This window comes from Lissotriton vulgaris, chromosome 3_1 (assembly GCF_964263255.1).
Source record: "Lissotriton vulgaris chromosome 3_1, aLisVul1.2, whole genome shotgun sequence".
Taxonomy (NCBI): Eukaryota; Metazoa; Chordata; class Amphibia; order Caudata; family Salamandridae; genus Lissotriton; species Lissotriton vulgaris.
Window position 1 is genome coordinate 587,458,530 of NC_141689.1, and position 18,478 is coordinate 587,477,007.

The following is an 18,478-nucleotide window of genomic DNA, read 5'->3' on the forward strand; positions in this document are numbered from 1 at the left end:
ATCAAGTAATACATAAATGATCAAAAGAGAGCCTGATGCATTTCAGGACGGTGGCGTCCCTTTGTAAGTGGCGACCTGTTGAAAAAAACATCGATGTCACCAAAACTTAATGGATTGCTGGTTGATTACTTTAAAGACAGCAACACGAGGGTACCAGTGAATCAATAATGCAAAAAGCATTATTTTGGAAGTGCATCAATAGAAGACTCCTGTTTGTTGTTGAAAGAAAAAATGTTCACCCAAGTGCAGTGATAGAGTAAAAATATGCAACACAGAGAGCACAAACAGTGTATATGTGTAAACAAGAACCAAAATGACCTCAAGGTGAACCAAGCATATCAAAATAGTGATAGAAAACTCGACAATGGACCAAAGATTATATCAAAGAAGTACATGGCTGAACACTCTACCTCAGATTCCAACTCTAAAAAATTAAAAGTTACGATAAATAACAGATGCTGTCAGTATACATCCCAGAGGTGGGTTCAAACATATGTTCACCTAACAAAACATCAAGTAGGTGTCGAGGCAGTATGTACTGAATGTCACAGCGATGAAGGGAATGGAAAAACTGCAATATAACATACAACAAACCATAAGCTACGAATTACTACAAGCTAAATGGAGATGTTGGGTGCAGGCAAAAAACTAGAACACTCTCCCGTAACTGACGGGCGCTGACTCCTAAGACTTGTACTTGGTGGTATAACAGCCCAAGTACCTACAAACAGGTAACAGGCATATAGTCAATAGAAAGGCAAATAAAAAGTAACAAAAAAGTGATGAAACAAATATGTCTCCCGCTTACCTAAACGCCAACTAGACCAAAATCCACGTTATTCGAAAACCGCGCACGGCGAAAACAGCGTCAAAGGGAGTCCCACGGGGCTCCGATATGTTGAGGTTAATGAAGCTAGAAAACGGACTGCATCCGAGTTCACAAAGTCACTCGCAGGCTCTGCTGTGATCCAATGAATGAAACTAAAAAACGGACTCCAAATGCATGTGAGTGCGCAGAGACACTCTCAGGCTGAGGTGTGATCCAATACATGAAGCTAAAAAACGAAGCTAAAAAACGGACTCCAAACAATGGCGCAATGGCCATCTTACTCGGTGAAAAAACGCCAATGCTAAAATGAAAAAACGGGAATCTCGACAAATACTGGGTTCTAAAAAAGTTAACCAAGGAGTGAGCAATGCTCAAATGATGATGATAATAGAAAAACTGCAATAGCTTCACCATAGCTTAAAAAAGACCCAACAAACCCGTAGCTAATGTTACTGGCAAGACAAGGCTGAAAAACAAACTAAAAGCAAATGCCCAGTTACTGCCTGTCACAACAGGGAGACATTCGGGAGTTTAGGTGAAAAATTCATCAACTGTTGGCCAATAAAGTAAATGTATAATGACAGCTTAAGGCTTAAAAGATATAGAAAGTGTGTGAAACAGTAAAGATACTGGCAAAGTAGCCAGATATAGTGAAATCAAACCTCCACCAATTGTAAACATGAAGATAATAATGTAATAATGCTTGGTATACAATTTTGGAATGCAGTCCTAATATAGAAAACAGCTCATATCCAATCGGTCATTAAGACCTAGAGGACACATTGTATCTAACGATTTAATCCATAAAATTTCTCTTTGAAACAAAATTTTGTTAGTGTCCATGCCTGGTTTTACAGAGAGTTGTTTAATAATTTGAAACAGTAATTGGGATGTACTGTGTTTAGCGTTATCCCAGTCGGTAGCTATACTGGATGTTGTACTCTTTGTGTGTATTTTGCTTTTGTGTTCTGTGATACGAGTTTTAAGTGTGCATTCTGTTTTGCCAACGTAGGCTTTCCCCCAAGGGCATTTAATACAGTAGATTACATTTGAAGAATTACAATAATTAGTTTGTCTAAGCCTAATCTTTTTGCCTGATGAGGGGTGTGATAAAGTATTTCCAGCGATGACGTTATTGCAATGAATGCAATTGTTACATTTTTTAGTCCCAAGGTGTTCTTGCTGCTTCTGCATTGTATCTGGAGAAGCTAACAGGGAGCGTACATTCTTCCCCTTGGTATATGCAAAGAGAGTTTTTTCTCAAATAAACCATTCAATTCTTGTTCGCTTTGCAGTAATTCGCAACAACAAATTATGATCTTTTTAACAGACTATGACACTGTAGAGTATTTGGACACATAAACCATTCGTGTATCCTTCAGCGAGTGGTGTTTTTGCAATAGTTCATTTTGTGGCTTAGTGAGTGCCTTACATAGACCATCCTGAATGATTGCGTCTGGATATCCACAAACTTGAAATCAATGTGAATATTCCTCAAGTTTAGTGGTGCTGACATCAGGATTAGAACAAATTCTCCGTATCTTTATAAATTGAGAATATGGCAAGTTCTTGATCAAACTCTTAGGGTGAAAACTAGAGTAAGCCAAAGTGCTATTCCGGTCCGTGGGTTTAGTGTAAACCGCTGTGTGGAACTGATTCTTAGGCAATTTGTGAATCTGAACGTCCAGATAGTGAATGGTTTCTTTTTTTATGTTGTATGTTAACCGGATGTGAGGATTCATGTAATTCAGGGTGTCAATCATAGATACTACTGACTGCTCTGTATCATTCCAAAGTAAGAAAATATCGTCGATGTACCGACAATATAAAGGAACTTTGTGCCACCAGGTAGTGTGAGAAATAATGTTGTCATGTTCATATTAAGACATGTAAATGTTCGCATACAACGGGCCCCCCGAAAAACCCATAGAGGTTCCCCTGAGTCTTACATAGAAATGCTATTGCCACTTGAAGTAACTGTTATACAAACAAAATTTGAGCAATTGAAGAATGAAAACCTTTTCCATGGTAATGTGTTCCAGTTGGAGTAACGGCCATTCAACAGCTTCTAATCCTGCTGCATGCGGTATAGATGTGTACAAAGCAGTCACAAAATGCATCGGGCTCTCTTTTAATCATTTATGTATTACTTGATGTGCTGCTCATAATGTAATGACCACACAGAATGATTTAATGTGATTTGCTATATAATTGTGAGCATTTCTTATGATTTTGATATTAACATGAGGTATGTTTCTGTACAAGAGAATACAATAAAACATCACGTTGATGTAATTTCATTTGTTTATGTATTGCATTATTGAATTGTAATTTGATTACGATTAGGGTCTGGTTGGACTCCAAGTACAGTGCACAGTGTATACTGCCACGTCGGTCAGTATTTTTCTATTAGATAACACGCTTCTATAAACAGCAAGCAGTACACTGTAGCACCATTGTTTGAGTAGACGCACAGGGTTTACATATTAGAAAAGGTGTGCTCTTCCACCCCCCATCTGCCTGATACGTTTCACGTTTAGCCACAATCACCCACTGCTTTAATGTTCCCTTATCTAGCTACTCAGTATTCTTTTACTTCCTGACAGCTGATTACAGATGAGACTAATGATACTTTCAGCACCATCATATTCTATCAGTAGGCCTAATATGATTCTTTATTCCCTCAAATTACATCTTGCAAGTAGAGCAATCCACATTCTAACATACACCAGGGATCACCTAACTTTTATTCAAATTTGTTGTATTTTCACATAACACGAAGCAACAGCATCGTGAAAACACAAATATATTTTCATATAGTATGTGGGGGAGAAGGGAGATCAGGACCCGGAGATTTATCTGCTAAAGTGCAAGCTTGGTTGTTTGGCGGAAGATTAAAGTATTATGGATGTCACTAAGCAATCACTCATAAGAGAGGATTTGTGATCTCCAGCCCCAACATCGATCTCTTTGCAATCGTGGACCCTCTCAGAAACGCATTTAGGTTTGGGTATTTTCTCAAGATTTATATCATTATATGCTGTGAAACTGGAAAATGATATCACCACCTCCTAGACTGCAATGACGTTCAGTCTTGTGGACATCTATGGTCAAAACACTGTGTCTTAAGGCAGTGTCCATGCAGAAACTGGTTCTGCAAGCCAGAGAATCCACCCACATTCTCCCTGAAAGATTTTTTGGGATCCAGTGTATTTTGCTAGAATATGGCAGTTGATCTCAACGCTCCACAGCTTTATTGATGGAGAACAGATTACGTTGAAATTGTTTCAGTTTTGACAAATTGCTTAATGTATTACTGACTCATAGATTATTATTATTACATTATCCCCTTTGCAGTAGGACTTCTTCACAGGCCTCTAAGAAGGATGCATTTACAATATTAAATGATTAGAACCTGTTTACTGGCAAAGCACATCAACTATCTCTCTATAGAAATGCATTGTGAAGCTGATACAAAGTGTAAAACAAAAAAATATGCTTATCAAGTCAAGTCTCTCCCCTTGGCCCCTCACTGACCCTTCGGATTCCACTGCTTGGGCACATATTGATGTTTAGGTACCTAGTTTGGGTTCATAAAAAACATACTACCAAGGCACCAAGTAGCAGAGTCTTAAATGAAGTATTTTCATTTCCAATGACCAAGTACTTTTAAGTGGAGAGGAGCCTTTCATACATTACAATTTTATATGCGTGATTCCAGTAAAGTGTAATGCATATAACTACATAACTGATAGCCTTCGAGCCCAATCTCCCAGTAACGAATCAACAGGGGCGGCTACTCTACTAGGGCGGGGGAGCATCACCCCACTGCTTTCTCGCAGTGCAAGAAGCAGAAGCATAAAATGCTAATAACGATCATTTTATGATTCTGCTTATCACACTGCGAGAAAGCAGAAGGGTTTGGTTGCAGTGAGCAGCGCTGCTCTGCCAGCAGGGCTGCACAGGGAAGGAGTGGTGTGCCCACTCCTGAGTACGGATGACTGGTTTGGGCGGCGCTCTGGGCCGACCAAACCAGTCATGCGCACTCTGCCCTTCACCTTGCAGGCTGCAATTGCCGCCTACATTGAGAACCTGTCCGGGCCATTAGCCCCTAGCTCGGCGAGATCCTGACTAATTACAACGCTGCTTGCAGCATTGTAATTGGCTTAGGGGTGGAAGTCTGGCTGACTGTCTCCTGTTCCTGCCTGAGGCAGGAGGGCAGGAGCAGAGACGACATGGGATCCAGCTGGTGGGAAGGTAAGTTAAATTCATTATTATTTTCAAATTAACCCCGCCGTGCAACCCGCCTCCCCGCAAGATGCCACCGCCCCCCCCACCCCTGCCCACGAGTCACGCCAACTGTGACTGCAACATAAGGGCAGAGCTTTGTTCTAACAAACGGATAGAATACTGATGGACCACCACAACTTACACCTGAAAATGAAACACATCTGCAAATCATCTATTAAAATATTTCCGAAAATTGATTTGTTTTTATAGAAGACGTGGTGAACAAACAGCAGCAGCCACAGTCAAGAAATGCATTCTAGCCTTCTATTGTGATGAATGATTTACATATACCATACATGTCACTTATGTGCATACGGTGTGGTTCAAAATGAACTATGTCTAGAGTAAAACCCATGCTATGCCCATTATTGGGATTCCTGTGTGGCTGCTGCCCCTCAAGGGCAGCTGGTATGAGCAAGGGGGTGAGAGGAGACCACCGCCCCAAAAACTTGTGTCGCCCCCCCCTTGCTATGCCGCTGCTCTTGTGCACATGCCTACGCTGATCAGGAATGTTCATTGCCAGGCTGTTCATTCATTAATTTGGAGCAGGTTTAATAACAGATATCTACGGGCAGATGTACAAGAAACTGACGCATCTGTACAGATGCATCAGTTTCACTACGCCTCCGTACGAAACCTTTCGCCACCATGGATGCGCCGTATTTACAATATGGTGCACCATGGCGCAAGGATTGATAGATGTATGAGAAATTCTGACGCAACTGCTGGCGCAAAAGTGGCAACGCATTGCTGGAGTTGCTCATGAAAGTGACGCAACTTCAGCAATTCACCACTACAGATAGGTGAGTCCCATTAAAAAAGTCCTGTCATTCCTCACGCCTTGTCTGAGCAGGTGTAGTGATTTTAACACAGTGAAGGCATTGAGTGACGCAGTGAAAACTTGTAAATTTGGCTGCATCAGTTCCATATGGCTTTTGCATGGGAAAGCCCACCCTGAATACATTATACGTGACACAGGTATGATGTGGCACAGGCCTTTACAAGGTGACGCATCTCCCTAGATGCGTCACGTTGTAAATTCCCAGCTACGTGGTGCATTATTTGTGCCGCATCTGAGTCACAAAAAGTGACACAATGGCAGTGCAAAAGTGTTATTCCAATGCATTCAGTAATTTTCTTGAACTGTAATTCAAAATAGCGCTAATGATACATGATAAAATTATGAATATTTTTGTTGGCTCTAGTGCAAACACCCTCTCTTAGGACTAACCACTCCTTTTGTTGACCTACTCTAGACACGTTGGTTGTTTATCTTATTTGTATGTGCTTCTATGTTACCCAAGGCTTCTTTTACTTGCCATTCAGATGTAAAACCTACTTCTTCTGCCATTTCCTGCATGTTATCTATTGTTAATACTCGTTGCAACATTTCACCTTTATTTACGTTCTGAAGAAAAGCTAGGAAAAACAACTTACATTTTGACACATTATCAACATTTTGTTCCAATACAATCTCTCTTTTTCAGTACAGGAGATGAACTACATGTGTCAGTTTTCAAACATGCTGACCGTGAAAATCATCAGTCTGAATGAAAGAGAAAGTCTAAGGGGCATGTTATCCAGGAAAGACGTTAAAATTATCGCGACGATCATGGGCTTTGTAATATGCCCTTGAGAATTCCGATAGAAGCCCATGTTCTGGTGTGAACATGGGCTTCTATTGGAATTCTCTACGGCACATTATCAAGCCCATTATCACCGTTTTAGCAGCAGGTTTCTGCCGCTAGAGCGGCGATAATTTTAACTCGTTCTTTGATAATATGCACCAAAGTAACTAATGCCGCCAATAAATTTACTGCCTTTCTCTTCTAACTCCTCCAAACCCTCAAGTGACATTTAACAGCATCAATTTTGCGTATGTATCTTCACTGCCTATGAGTTTGATTTGCTGTGCAGGAGCACTAGGGCTCTGATACTCATAGCGAGCTGGAAGCTGAAATCGCAGTCCCAGTCCCTTCCTGTAGACACTGCAGCATTTTGCAAACCCTATATGTTAATTACATTGTTAGCTTGTGCGAAGGGCTTTCATGCGGATGTGGAAGCAGGAACCAGGAGCCTAGCAGTAAATGAAAGAGTGCGATGCCGTCCAGGTGTGGGAGGCGATGCAGGATAGGTAAAAACAAGTCTGTGTCGAAAGCAGCAGATGATTGGATGTATATTGTATTTAAGCATGTTTATGTGTGTGTTTATTACAGCCTTTCTGTGGGTCCTTGCTTTCTATTCACAACACCCCAAGATGCTTTTGGGTCATTAAGTACCTACTGGATTTGTTGCGTATGGTTGCATCTAAATGCTCATAATGGCGTCAACTGGGAGTGTTGTGTTTTGGTGTCCTGCGTAAGGCCAAGAGATGTCCACTAGATTTGATTTAGTGGTGTATCAAAGTGAATTATGCAAGGAGTTTTAAGCGAATGTAGCGGAGGGATCGTTTTGTGCTCTTCATAATTAAACTTGAGCATACAAGGTAAGTGAGTTATGAATTTGGGAAAATATAGGGGCCATATTATCAATAAAGGGCGATACATTATCAACGCTTTTATCGGCAGAAAACTGCAGCTAAAGCGGCGATAATGGGCATGATAATATGCCCTTGTGAATTCCCATAGAAGCCCAGGTTAACACCAGAACCTGGGCTGCTATGGGAATTCACAAAGTATCAAATTAATGGTCAAATTAAATCCAAACAGCAAAGTTGAATTTAATGTTACTATCACAAGGAAGCAGTATTATAACTTACTATCTTGGAATTACCTAAAACAGCCTTCTACCGCCCTCTTCTGATTGCTCAGTCTTTGAAAGCCTGAGCCAAGCTGTTCATTCAGTAGATGTGAATAGACCTGGGGCTGCAGCAATGCAGCCATTTGATGGGAGAAGTTTTGCTTCCTAGAGAAGCCCAGGAGAGGAAGAGGGCTGGGGAGATAAGCTGGACTTCAAAGGCAGGAGAAAAAATGTCACAGGGCCCAGGCCAGCCCTCACTTCCTTGAGCCCCAGCTAGATGGGAGTCCACATAATTAGATTAGGAGAGAGGCTAGAGGGGAATGTAGTTCGTTTTTATCCACATCTTTGGGGTGGAATGCACTGACAAACAACAAGTAGAGATTTTCTCCATTTTGATTTGTGGGGGAATGGTGCATTCTGGATCAAAAATATGCCACATTTTGCAAGAAGTGGTCATAGGAGATGGAGGTTGCTTTTCCCCTATGGGTTAGGGTGTGCCCTCCTCCTGCCAGCCCATAATAGAGGATACATATAAAGAACCACAGGAGCTCACCAGATAATAATAATATTAATACTGAGTTTTATAAAGCGCAAGCGGCTACCTCCGGAGGAAGTGTCCCAGCGCTAGGGTGAGCAGTAAGAGTCATAGTGCGAAGAAGTTAAAATTATTGCGTGAAAAGCCATGTTTTCAGTAAACTCCTAAAACTAGGTTCTGAGGGTGCTTGTTGTATTTCAGGCGGCAGGGTATTCCAAAGAAGTGCCGTATTTGCGGAAAAAGTTCTGCCACCAAAGCGAGCCCTTTCCACTCAAGGGACATGAAGATGAACCTTGTAGTTAGAATGTAGGAATCTGGCCTGAGAGTATCTAGACAGTCGTTTTTTTAAATAATTCTGGCAAGTCCCATGTAAGGCTCTGTAGGCCAGGGTAAGTGCCTTAAATTTTATACGACTGGCCACAGGTAGCCAATGTAGCATATGTAGGGAAATGTGGTGTTTGAAAGGAACGTGCCTTAACAATCTTGCCGCCGAATTCTGGACAGTTTGCATCCGTTGTATCAGAAATTTCGGGAGGCCTAAATAAAGGCCGTTGGCATAATCAAGCCTCGAGGTAATCATGGCATGAATAACCATTTTTCGGCAGCTCTCCGGGAGCAGTCGAAGAAATCTCCATAGGTTCCTAAGTTTACTAATGCAACCTCCAGCGACCTGCTGTATATGGGGGGTAAAGGATAGGCCATCATCCCATGTAACTCCCTGATTTTTTGCCTTTATGCTGGGAATTGGTGCAGGGCCCATCTCGGATGGCCCCCAGAGCTCGGCAGGAGGGTGGACACCTTTCCCAAAAAAGATAACCTCCGTTTTACCCGCATTTAATTTCAATTTGTTGATATTCATCCAGCAGGCCACATCACGAAGGCAGCCCCTGAAGTTAGCAAAGGCTGCCTCTGATACCTCAGAAAACGGGAAAACCAATTGGGTGTCATCAGCGTAGGAAATTGCGGCGACTCCCCAATTGGCAATCAGCGTAAACAGCGGGGCCAAATACATATTAAAAAGCAGCAGGCTAAGAGCTGATCCCTGTGGGACCCTGCAGTTCAGTCTCCTGGATTCTGAGGAGAAGGCGCCTAAAGCCACCTTCTGAGATCTGCCGGACAAATATGAGTGGAGCCATCCCAGTGCCTGGGCCTGAAGGCCGATCTCGGCCAGGCGTTGTAGTAGCCTGTCATGATCCACCGTGACCAAGGCGGCCGATAGATCCAGGAGCATCAGCATTGCCGATGCTCCTGAATCCAGCGACCACCTGACTGATTTGGCAACCTGGATCAAGGCGGTCTCGGTGCTAAAACCGGATCTAAAGCCTGATTGTGTTTCATGGAGAACATTGCTCTCTTCCGTGAATTTGTTTAGTTGGCGCTGGATTAATTTTTCTAGCTTTTTACCTGGAGCTGCCAGTAAAGAGATGGGGCGGAGATTACTTAAATCTTCTGGAGCACCGTTTGGCTTTTTTTTCAGTGGGAGTAAGGTGGCATGCTTCCATCTCTCCGGGAACACTCCAGTAGAGATGGATGTATTCCATATGTGTTGGAGGGTAGGTGCAACGAATTCCGCCATCAAACTCCAAAGCTTTGGTGGACAGGGATCGCCAGGAGATCCTGATTTACATCTGTTTATTTCCTGCATGACCACATCCAGTGTAACTGGTTGAAATTGGCATAAGGTCAGTTGTGGAGCTCTATTCTCCACTACGTCAGATTTAACAGTACGACCTGCAGGAATAAAAGAGTCAAACACTTTCAGAATTTTATTCTCAAAATATTCAGAAATATTGTCGCATAGTTTGTTTGACGGAGTCACATCCAACTCAATGCATCTAGGTTTAAAAAAGGACTGCACTATCTTAAACACTTCTTTGCTGGAATGTTCTGCTTGTTGAATGGAGGTGGAAAAGAAGAGTTTTCTAGCAATTTTTATAGATTTGGGAAAAGCACGGATGGCGGCTTTATAGCGAGCCCTCGCCTGAATACAATAATTCACCCTCCTGGCTGAAACAACCAAAGAGGAAGTACTAACCCTGCTAGATCCTTGAACTGCACCACAGAAGGCTGGCACTCAATCCATCAAAAACACAATTACATATTTATAAAGCGCAACAAATCACTCATGAGAGTTTCAAGGTGCTGGAGTTGTTAGTTGTTTTGTGGTGACCTGTTCATTAGAACAGCCAGGTCTTGAGTACTTTCCTGAATTGCCGGAACAATGGGACAGTCCTGAGGAGATGAGGAAGGTGTTGCAAACTTTGGCCAATTGGTGTGAAAAGGAGTGTCCTCTGCTTTTGCCCCAGCAGATCTGGGGGGTGGGGGGGGGGTCTGATAGGAAGAGGGAAGTGTATCATAGGTGTCTGGTTGGTTGGTGGAAGGTCATGCATTTGTTGATGTGTGCTGGTCTTTCATTGTGCACAGCTTTGTATGCATGGGTCAACATCTTAAACTGGCATCTCTTCTGGATCAGGAGCCAGTGTAGCCTCTTGAGGTGGGGTGTGATGTGGGCCCATCTGGGGGCGTCAAAGATGAGTCTTGCTGCTGGGTTTTTTATTGTCTGTTTAGGAGGTTTGCAATGATTCCTATGTAGAGTGTATACCTATAGTTCAGCCTGCTGGTGTTAAGGGCCTGCATGACGGTTCTTCTGGTGTTGAATGGGAATCTCCTGAAGATCTACTGGAGCATGCGTAGGGTGTGGAAGCTGGCAGACAAGAGTGCATTTACCTGTTTCTTCATAAAAAGCTTGCTGCCCAAGATGATGCCGAGATTGCAGGTGTGGTCTTTCAGGGCAGGGGATGAGCCAAGTTCAGCAGACCACCATGCGTCATTCCATGGTGAGGTGTTGTTTCCAAAGATGAGGACTCCCATCTTGTCCGTATTGAGTTTGAGACAGGTATCTTCATCAGTCAGTGATGTTCATCATAAATCCGTGGAAGTTGGCTCTGGTGGTGGAGGGGCCTTCTGATAGCGAAAGGATGAGCTGGGTGTTGTAGGCATAGGAGACAATGTTGAGTCTGTGTGGCCTGACAGTGTTGGCAAGTGAGCTCATGTACAGGTTGAAGAGGGTGAGGCTGAAGAATAATCCTTGTGAATCTTCTTGGGTACCGAGGTGAACAGTGGGAGATGCATTCTTTGGGTTATTCCAGTGAGGTATGTGATCCATTTGAGAGCATCTGCCTGGTTTCTCATGCAGGGGAGTCAGTTTAGGAAGATGTGATGGGAGATGATGTCGAAGGCAGATAACGTAGGGGTAAAAATTACTATTCCCACTCCAGTGAGTGCAACAGTAGGGAAAGCGTTGGATAGCGGGAGAGTAAAAATTACTATTCCAACTCCAGAGAGTGCAACAGTAGAGAAAACGATGGATAGCGTAGGGGTAAGAAGTACTATTCCCACTCCAGTGAGTGCAACTTTAGAGAAAACGTTGGATAGCGTAGGGGTAAAAATGACTATTCCCACTCCAGAGAGTGCAACAGTAGGGAAAGTGTTGGATAGCTTAGGGGTAAAATTACTATTCCCACTCCAGTGAGTGCAACAGTAGGGAAAACGTTGGATAGCGTAGGGGTAAAAATTACTATTCCCACTCCAGTTAATGCAACAGTAGGGAAAGCTTTGGATAGCGTAGGGGTAAAGTTTACTATTCCCACTCCAGAGAGTGCAACAGTAAGGAAACTAAATACTTCATATATGAATAAAAATAAAATAAATTAAATATTACAATTACAAATAATTCAAAATAATTAACAATTTTATATAATATATTAATAAATCAATTAAAAATACAAATGAAAATTAATTATTAAAAAAATTACCTACTAATACAAATTATTTACCAATTAACAATAAATTAATTAACAATAAAAAAATAATTAAAAATTACAACAAAAATAACCAATAAATACATTTAAAGATTTAATTATTTATAATTCAATTACTTCCCACCCTATTCTCCTATAAACCCACAACCCTCTACAGAAAATAAATTTAAAAAAAATTAACATAATTATCAAAAAATCAATTAATTAAAATTCATCACCAATTCTGTTTTAATTAATTACCAATTAATAATTAATTAACAATTAATTTAAAATAAATACCAATAAATAAATTAACATATTTAATTAATGATAATTAAATTACTTTCCACCCTATTCCCCTATAAAACCCACAACCCGCTACAGAAAATACATTAATATAATTAACATAATTATCAATAAATCAATTAATTAAAATCAATTACTAATTATATTTTACTTAATTACCATTTAATAATTAATTAACAATTAATTTAAAATAAATACCAATAAATAAATTAACATATTTAATTAATGATAATTAAATTACTTTCCACCCTATTCCCCTATAAAACCCACAACCCGCTACAGAAAATACATTAATATAATTAACATAATTATCAATAAATCAATTAATTAAAATCAATTACTAATTATATTTTACTTAATTACCATTTAATAATTAAGGAACAATTAATTCAAAATAAATACCAATAAATAAATAACATATTTAGTTATTTATCATTAAATTACTTCCCACCATATTCCCCTATAAACCTACAACCCGCTACAGAATTATATTACGCAAAAATTAAATACCATAACATTAATTAATTAATTAAAATACATTATAAAATAAATATACACTTTTCACACATATAGTAACATAAAAAACAGTTAAAAAAATTGATATTAACTTACATACCTCAAATTCGATATTTTTGTTGTCTATATTCTGTCCATTCTAAATTTTTGTTGTCTATATTATGTCCATTCGATATTTTTGTAGTCTATATTCTGTCCATTCGATATTGTGTCCATTCTATATTTTTAATTCAATATAAATGTAATTCGATATTTAAAACTCGATATTTTGAGTGTATACCACGGGCTACTCATAAAGGCTTTTTGTATATGAGTGAATAGAGAAGAAAGGAGACAATACAAAGGGTCTTACGATTTCTATTACCTCAAGATAAATATGAAAGAAATAATATTGTATTATGCTTTTTGTTTAGTATGACCTTTCTTTATACGATCTCCTTTAACGGTGAAGAGGATCTCTGAATAGTGAAAGTGGACAAAGGTTTTATATATATATGCATATATATATTTTTTTTGTTGAATCCTTCCAAAGGAAGCCTAAATAGAAAGATATACATTGGGCACTGGATACGCAGCCAATGGAGAAAGAAAAATAAAAGGTAGAAAGAAAAGACTCTGGGAATTATTGAGTTCTAGCAACAGTCTAAGTAATGGATATAGCTTTTAGCAAGACCGTGGAGGGTGCAAAATAGAAATAAAGTTAAGCCACTTAGAAGAGAAACTCACCTGTGGTTTATTCTTTCCGAGGGGCCAGCAGGGAGAAGAGGAAGAAGAAATCTAAAAAGAAAGAAGGAAAGAAAGAGAGGAGAGTAAGAAACTCAAAGATTGATGAGAGACTGTAGACCCAAAGAAGCGAGGGATAATTATTTGTATTCAATACCTTTTCCTTTAAACCCAGGACATATTACTTGGAAAATTAAAAATTGAATGAAATAAGCGTGATCATGTGGAGTAGTGTTGCTTGCCAAGTGACAGCGCTAGAATGTACAATTCTTTATTTCATATTTAAAAAATCATATGGTTCCCTACATTAGATATTGGTCATTTTGAAGATAGACATAGTCTATATTTTTTATAAATTTCGGTTGGACTTTTATAGTGTTGTGACTTTAACTTATTTACTGTTTTGATGGTATTAAATGCTTTACACATATTGATCTTCTAAGTTTAGACTGACATTTCGCTTTCTAAGTCATCAAGGGTTAAGCAAAGATTAATTTACTGAGAATTGACTGAACTTATTAGTGATTGTGGCATTATTACTAGCTGATGGTCAATACCAGTGGCGGCCAGCACAGATCTGGGGTGGTGAGGCAGGGTTGAGGGAGTAAGGAGGTATAATTGTAAAAAAAAAAAACTACCTACCTTATCACATCCTTTCGCTTGATCTCTCAGCCCTGGAGGGCAATGCTCTTCTTATGGACTATTGTACTCTAATTCTTTCCGGAGGGTGTGGGTGATGGATACTTTTTGAAATCCCTTGGTCAACCAATCTTCTTTACTGCTTTACAACTTTCCAACTAATCCCAAAAGTGGTAAAGAAGATTTGCAACGATCAAGCTGAGATTCTCTTGGTAGTCCCAGGGTGGCCTCGAAGACCATGGGATTCCATTTGCTCCCCATTGGTAGTTTCCTCTACATTGGGTCCTGCTCAGACAGCCTCTTCTTTATTCAGACCGAACTTGTGACTTTACCCCGATCCATGGCACCTAGATAAAAAAGGGTGGATCTTTGTAGTTTTGGTGCTATTTTCACCTATAACTTTAATAATGCCTGACTCCAGTTATACTCATTGGATAGATTTCAATTCAGTTTCATTCTATGCATTAAAATATTTCTAAATTGATTTAGGATTTTTTTGGCCCATGTTTTCACTTTATTACTGTTTGAATGCTGCATAAATATTTTACATATTGTCTCAAATGTAAGCTTGACTGCTTTTTTTGCAAGCTGCCATTGAGTTAGACACAGGTTTATTTAGTGACTTTTGTGGTTCACTCTGACAAGGATTGTGTTTTTCAACTGATTGGGGCTTCCACCCCTCTCACCTAATAACCCAATTTCGCACAGTGACATATCGTTGGTAATTGATGCTATGCTTGGGAGACATATTGATGATTTTGTTTCCTAAGTGTCAGACCGTTACTGCTGGCATTTCATGACCAGTCTGGAGTCACTGACATTTTCATAACCTGTCTGTTGTTTGAACTTTAATACATTTGCATCCTGAATGATAGCAGAGCTGTATGAGGGTGTTCAATATTTATATCTCTCCTGTCCGCATCAGCAATCATGAAATTATTATTATTATTATTAGGGAAATTTGTAAAGCGCCTGGTTTATGCCTACAGGCGTGTCCCCGCGCTATGAAAAGTGGGGTAAGCAGTCCAAGCAGCCAGCACAACCATCTACCATCTGAATAAGTGAGTCTTAAGTTTTCTTCTAAACATGGGTTCTGAGGACTCCAAACGTAACTCTGATGGAAGGTCATTCCACTGCTTCGCTACCAGATATCTGAACGACCTTCCCCCCATACGCGCTTTCTTAATTTTTGGCATTTTCAGGAGACCTGTGCAGGAGGAGCGCAGAGTCCTTGTGGGCTCATACCTGGTGACCAGACTCTGTAGCGGGGCAGGGGCTTTGCCACCCAGAATGCGGTGACACGTGGCAAGGGCTCTGAATTCCACCCTGCTCCTAACAGGAAGCCAGTGCAAGGTCTGGAGTGCTGCCTTTGAGGAAGATCTTCTTGGAAGCCTCAGAATAAGGCGAGCGGCAGCATTTTGCATCACCTGGAGGCGATAGAGAGCCTTTCCCGTGGCCCCCAGATACAGCAAATTGCCGTAATCCAGGCGTGAGGTGACTAAGGCATGCACCAGCGTCCGTCGAGCAGAAATGGGCAGGAAATCCAAGACCTTTCTCAGAGTTCTTACAACTCCGAAGCATGCCTCCACCACTCGGCCAATCTGGGGGCCAAAGGCAAGGTCAACATCCAACCACACCCCAAGATTCCTTACTTCCTGGCAGGGAACAGGTGTCTCTCCTAGGCAGGGCGGCCACCAAGCCGACGTCCATACAGATGGGCATCCCCCCCCCCACCACAAGCACCTCGGTCTTGCTGCCATTAAGTTTCAGGCAGTTGGCGGACATCCAGGTTACCAGTTCTTCCATGCACACTCTGAAATTGTCCGCCATCAGACCAGGTGCGCGTGAGAGGGAGATGACCAGCTGCGTGTCGTCGGCGTAGGATACCAGACGTAGTCCATAGCTTTCAACTATGGCCGCCAGCGGGGAGACATACAGATTAAACAGAGTCGGGCTCAGGGACGAGCCATGCGGCCCACCCTGGCCCAACCCAATCTCCCTAGAGTAACACTCTCCCTGGCGGACCTGAAAGCATCTGCCTGTCAGGAAAGACCGGATCCACCCAAGCGCAGCCCCTGAAACTCCTCCATCGTTCAGACACTGTAGCAGGGTGGAATGAGCTACAGTGTTGAATGCTGCGCTTAGGTCCAAAAGTATCAGAGCCATAGTCTGGCCCTCATCCACTCCCTGCCGTAAGGACTCTACTGCCATTAGCAGCGCTGACTTCATCGAGTGCCGTGGGCGGAAGCCGAACTGAGAGTCATGGAGTAGGGAGGCCTCCTCTACAAAGGCCATCAGCTGGAGGTTTGCAATTTTTTCAGCAACCTTTGCCATATATGGCAAAAGAGAAATAGGGCGAAGATTGTCCAGCCTATCATAGTGTGTTTAAATTTAATTTTTCCTTCCTCTCCTTATGGATAGATTTCTCAGTTATCAGATATAGCTGAGAATCCATTTTGAAGAGACAGTGGTACACCAGTTTAGATGACAATCTGCCTCATTCCCAAGAGTTTGTCCTCTTTACTAACAAGCCTGCACCAGTCATAGGGAAGCAGCAGAGGGCTAAGGGAGTGAATGAGACAGCAAGAGAGATAGAGAGAGAGAGAGAGAGAGAGAGAGAGAGTGAGTGACAGAGAGAGAGAGAGAGAGAGAGAGAGAGAGAGAGAGGGTAGAAAGAGAGAGATACAAGCAACACACTCAACTCTTCTTTAGGATGGTTCTCGCTGGTGTTATGCCTCTAGTCACAGTACAGGTATTCACCAAAGGTCTCAGAAGGCAGAGAGTGTTATGGGTGTATCTTGATTGCTCCTTTCTGTGTCAGACTTATCAATCTGATTAGAATCATGTTGATACCAAAATTGCTGATTTAAAACTATTGCATTTTTATCTAAGAGTCTCAAATGCACATAACGATTTTTGCATTTAGCAATGCTTGTTACCTAAATTCAGCTTTCAGTCTAACCCTTTGAAAGCACATGGATCAGGTGTTTAAACTGTAAAATTAATACACGTGCCAAGCGCTAAACCTGTGGTGACACTGATGTCCTGCCGGTTATAAAAACCCCACCCGGCTTCTGGGCAGCGCTTCGCTTCATCGCTTTGCAGCCCATCGGTGATCTCCGACCCTCCATTCAAAGAAGCATTCAGGACCTACTTCCCTGAGAATTCAATACCCGCGTTCAGGACCCGCTTCCCTGAGAATTCAGTACCCGCTCTCCTTACCTGATCTTGAAGTTACCTCGTCTTGTGTGATGTTCCGTCTCCCTCCTCTCCGGTCTCCCTCATTCCTTCGCTTCACTGGAAAACGTTGCATCTTCTTCCTGGATCGGCGAGTTCCTCCCTACTGCATTCCTCTAAAACCTGCAAGAGAAAGAAAAGACGGAAGAATCATTATGTCCACAACTTTGAAAACTGTAACATCTTTTACTTGAACTCTTCTGAGATTTGCAGAACTTGGTAAGACATGGTTTCATGGCACAACAAAAGATTCCTGTTGTTTAAAAGTTTATTGAACTAGAAAAGACTTAGAGACTTGGAACTTGGACAAAGACACAAGAAAAACTATATTTAGAGCCTGTTATCAGAGAAACAATATTAGGGATTGTACAGCTTAATTTTTTGGGAACATTTAGAGACAGATCTTGTTAGATTATTAACCCTTGGCTGGGAAGTTTATCAGAACAGTAGTTTCTGGGTTGTTCTTTTTCTTATTTATCATTTCAGACCCCCTCAGAATAATTGGCCACAGAGGAAGTAAGGTAGGATTTTACCTGTGAAATATTTGTAAAACAAATACTAAAAAAACTAATAAGCTAACTGCATGAGTTAAGTACGTGTTTGATCTAGTATTGACCTGAAGTATATTATTATTTCTACAGTGTTTGAAGCCCTTGTACGGACCAAAAGATTATTGACCTTAGAGTCATAGAAGTGTATGAAATAGTTCTTCAACAATAGGTGGGCATAATTAAAATTCAGAAGTTTGTTAAGAACTAGTCTGTATATAGTATATTTTACATGTTTGATCTTTTATGCGCAGATAATGTGCAGATTTGAAATAGGAGAACTCAGTGACACTTCCAATTGAGAAAGGCTACTACA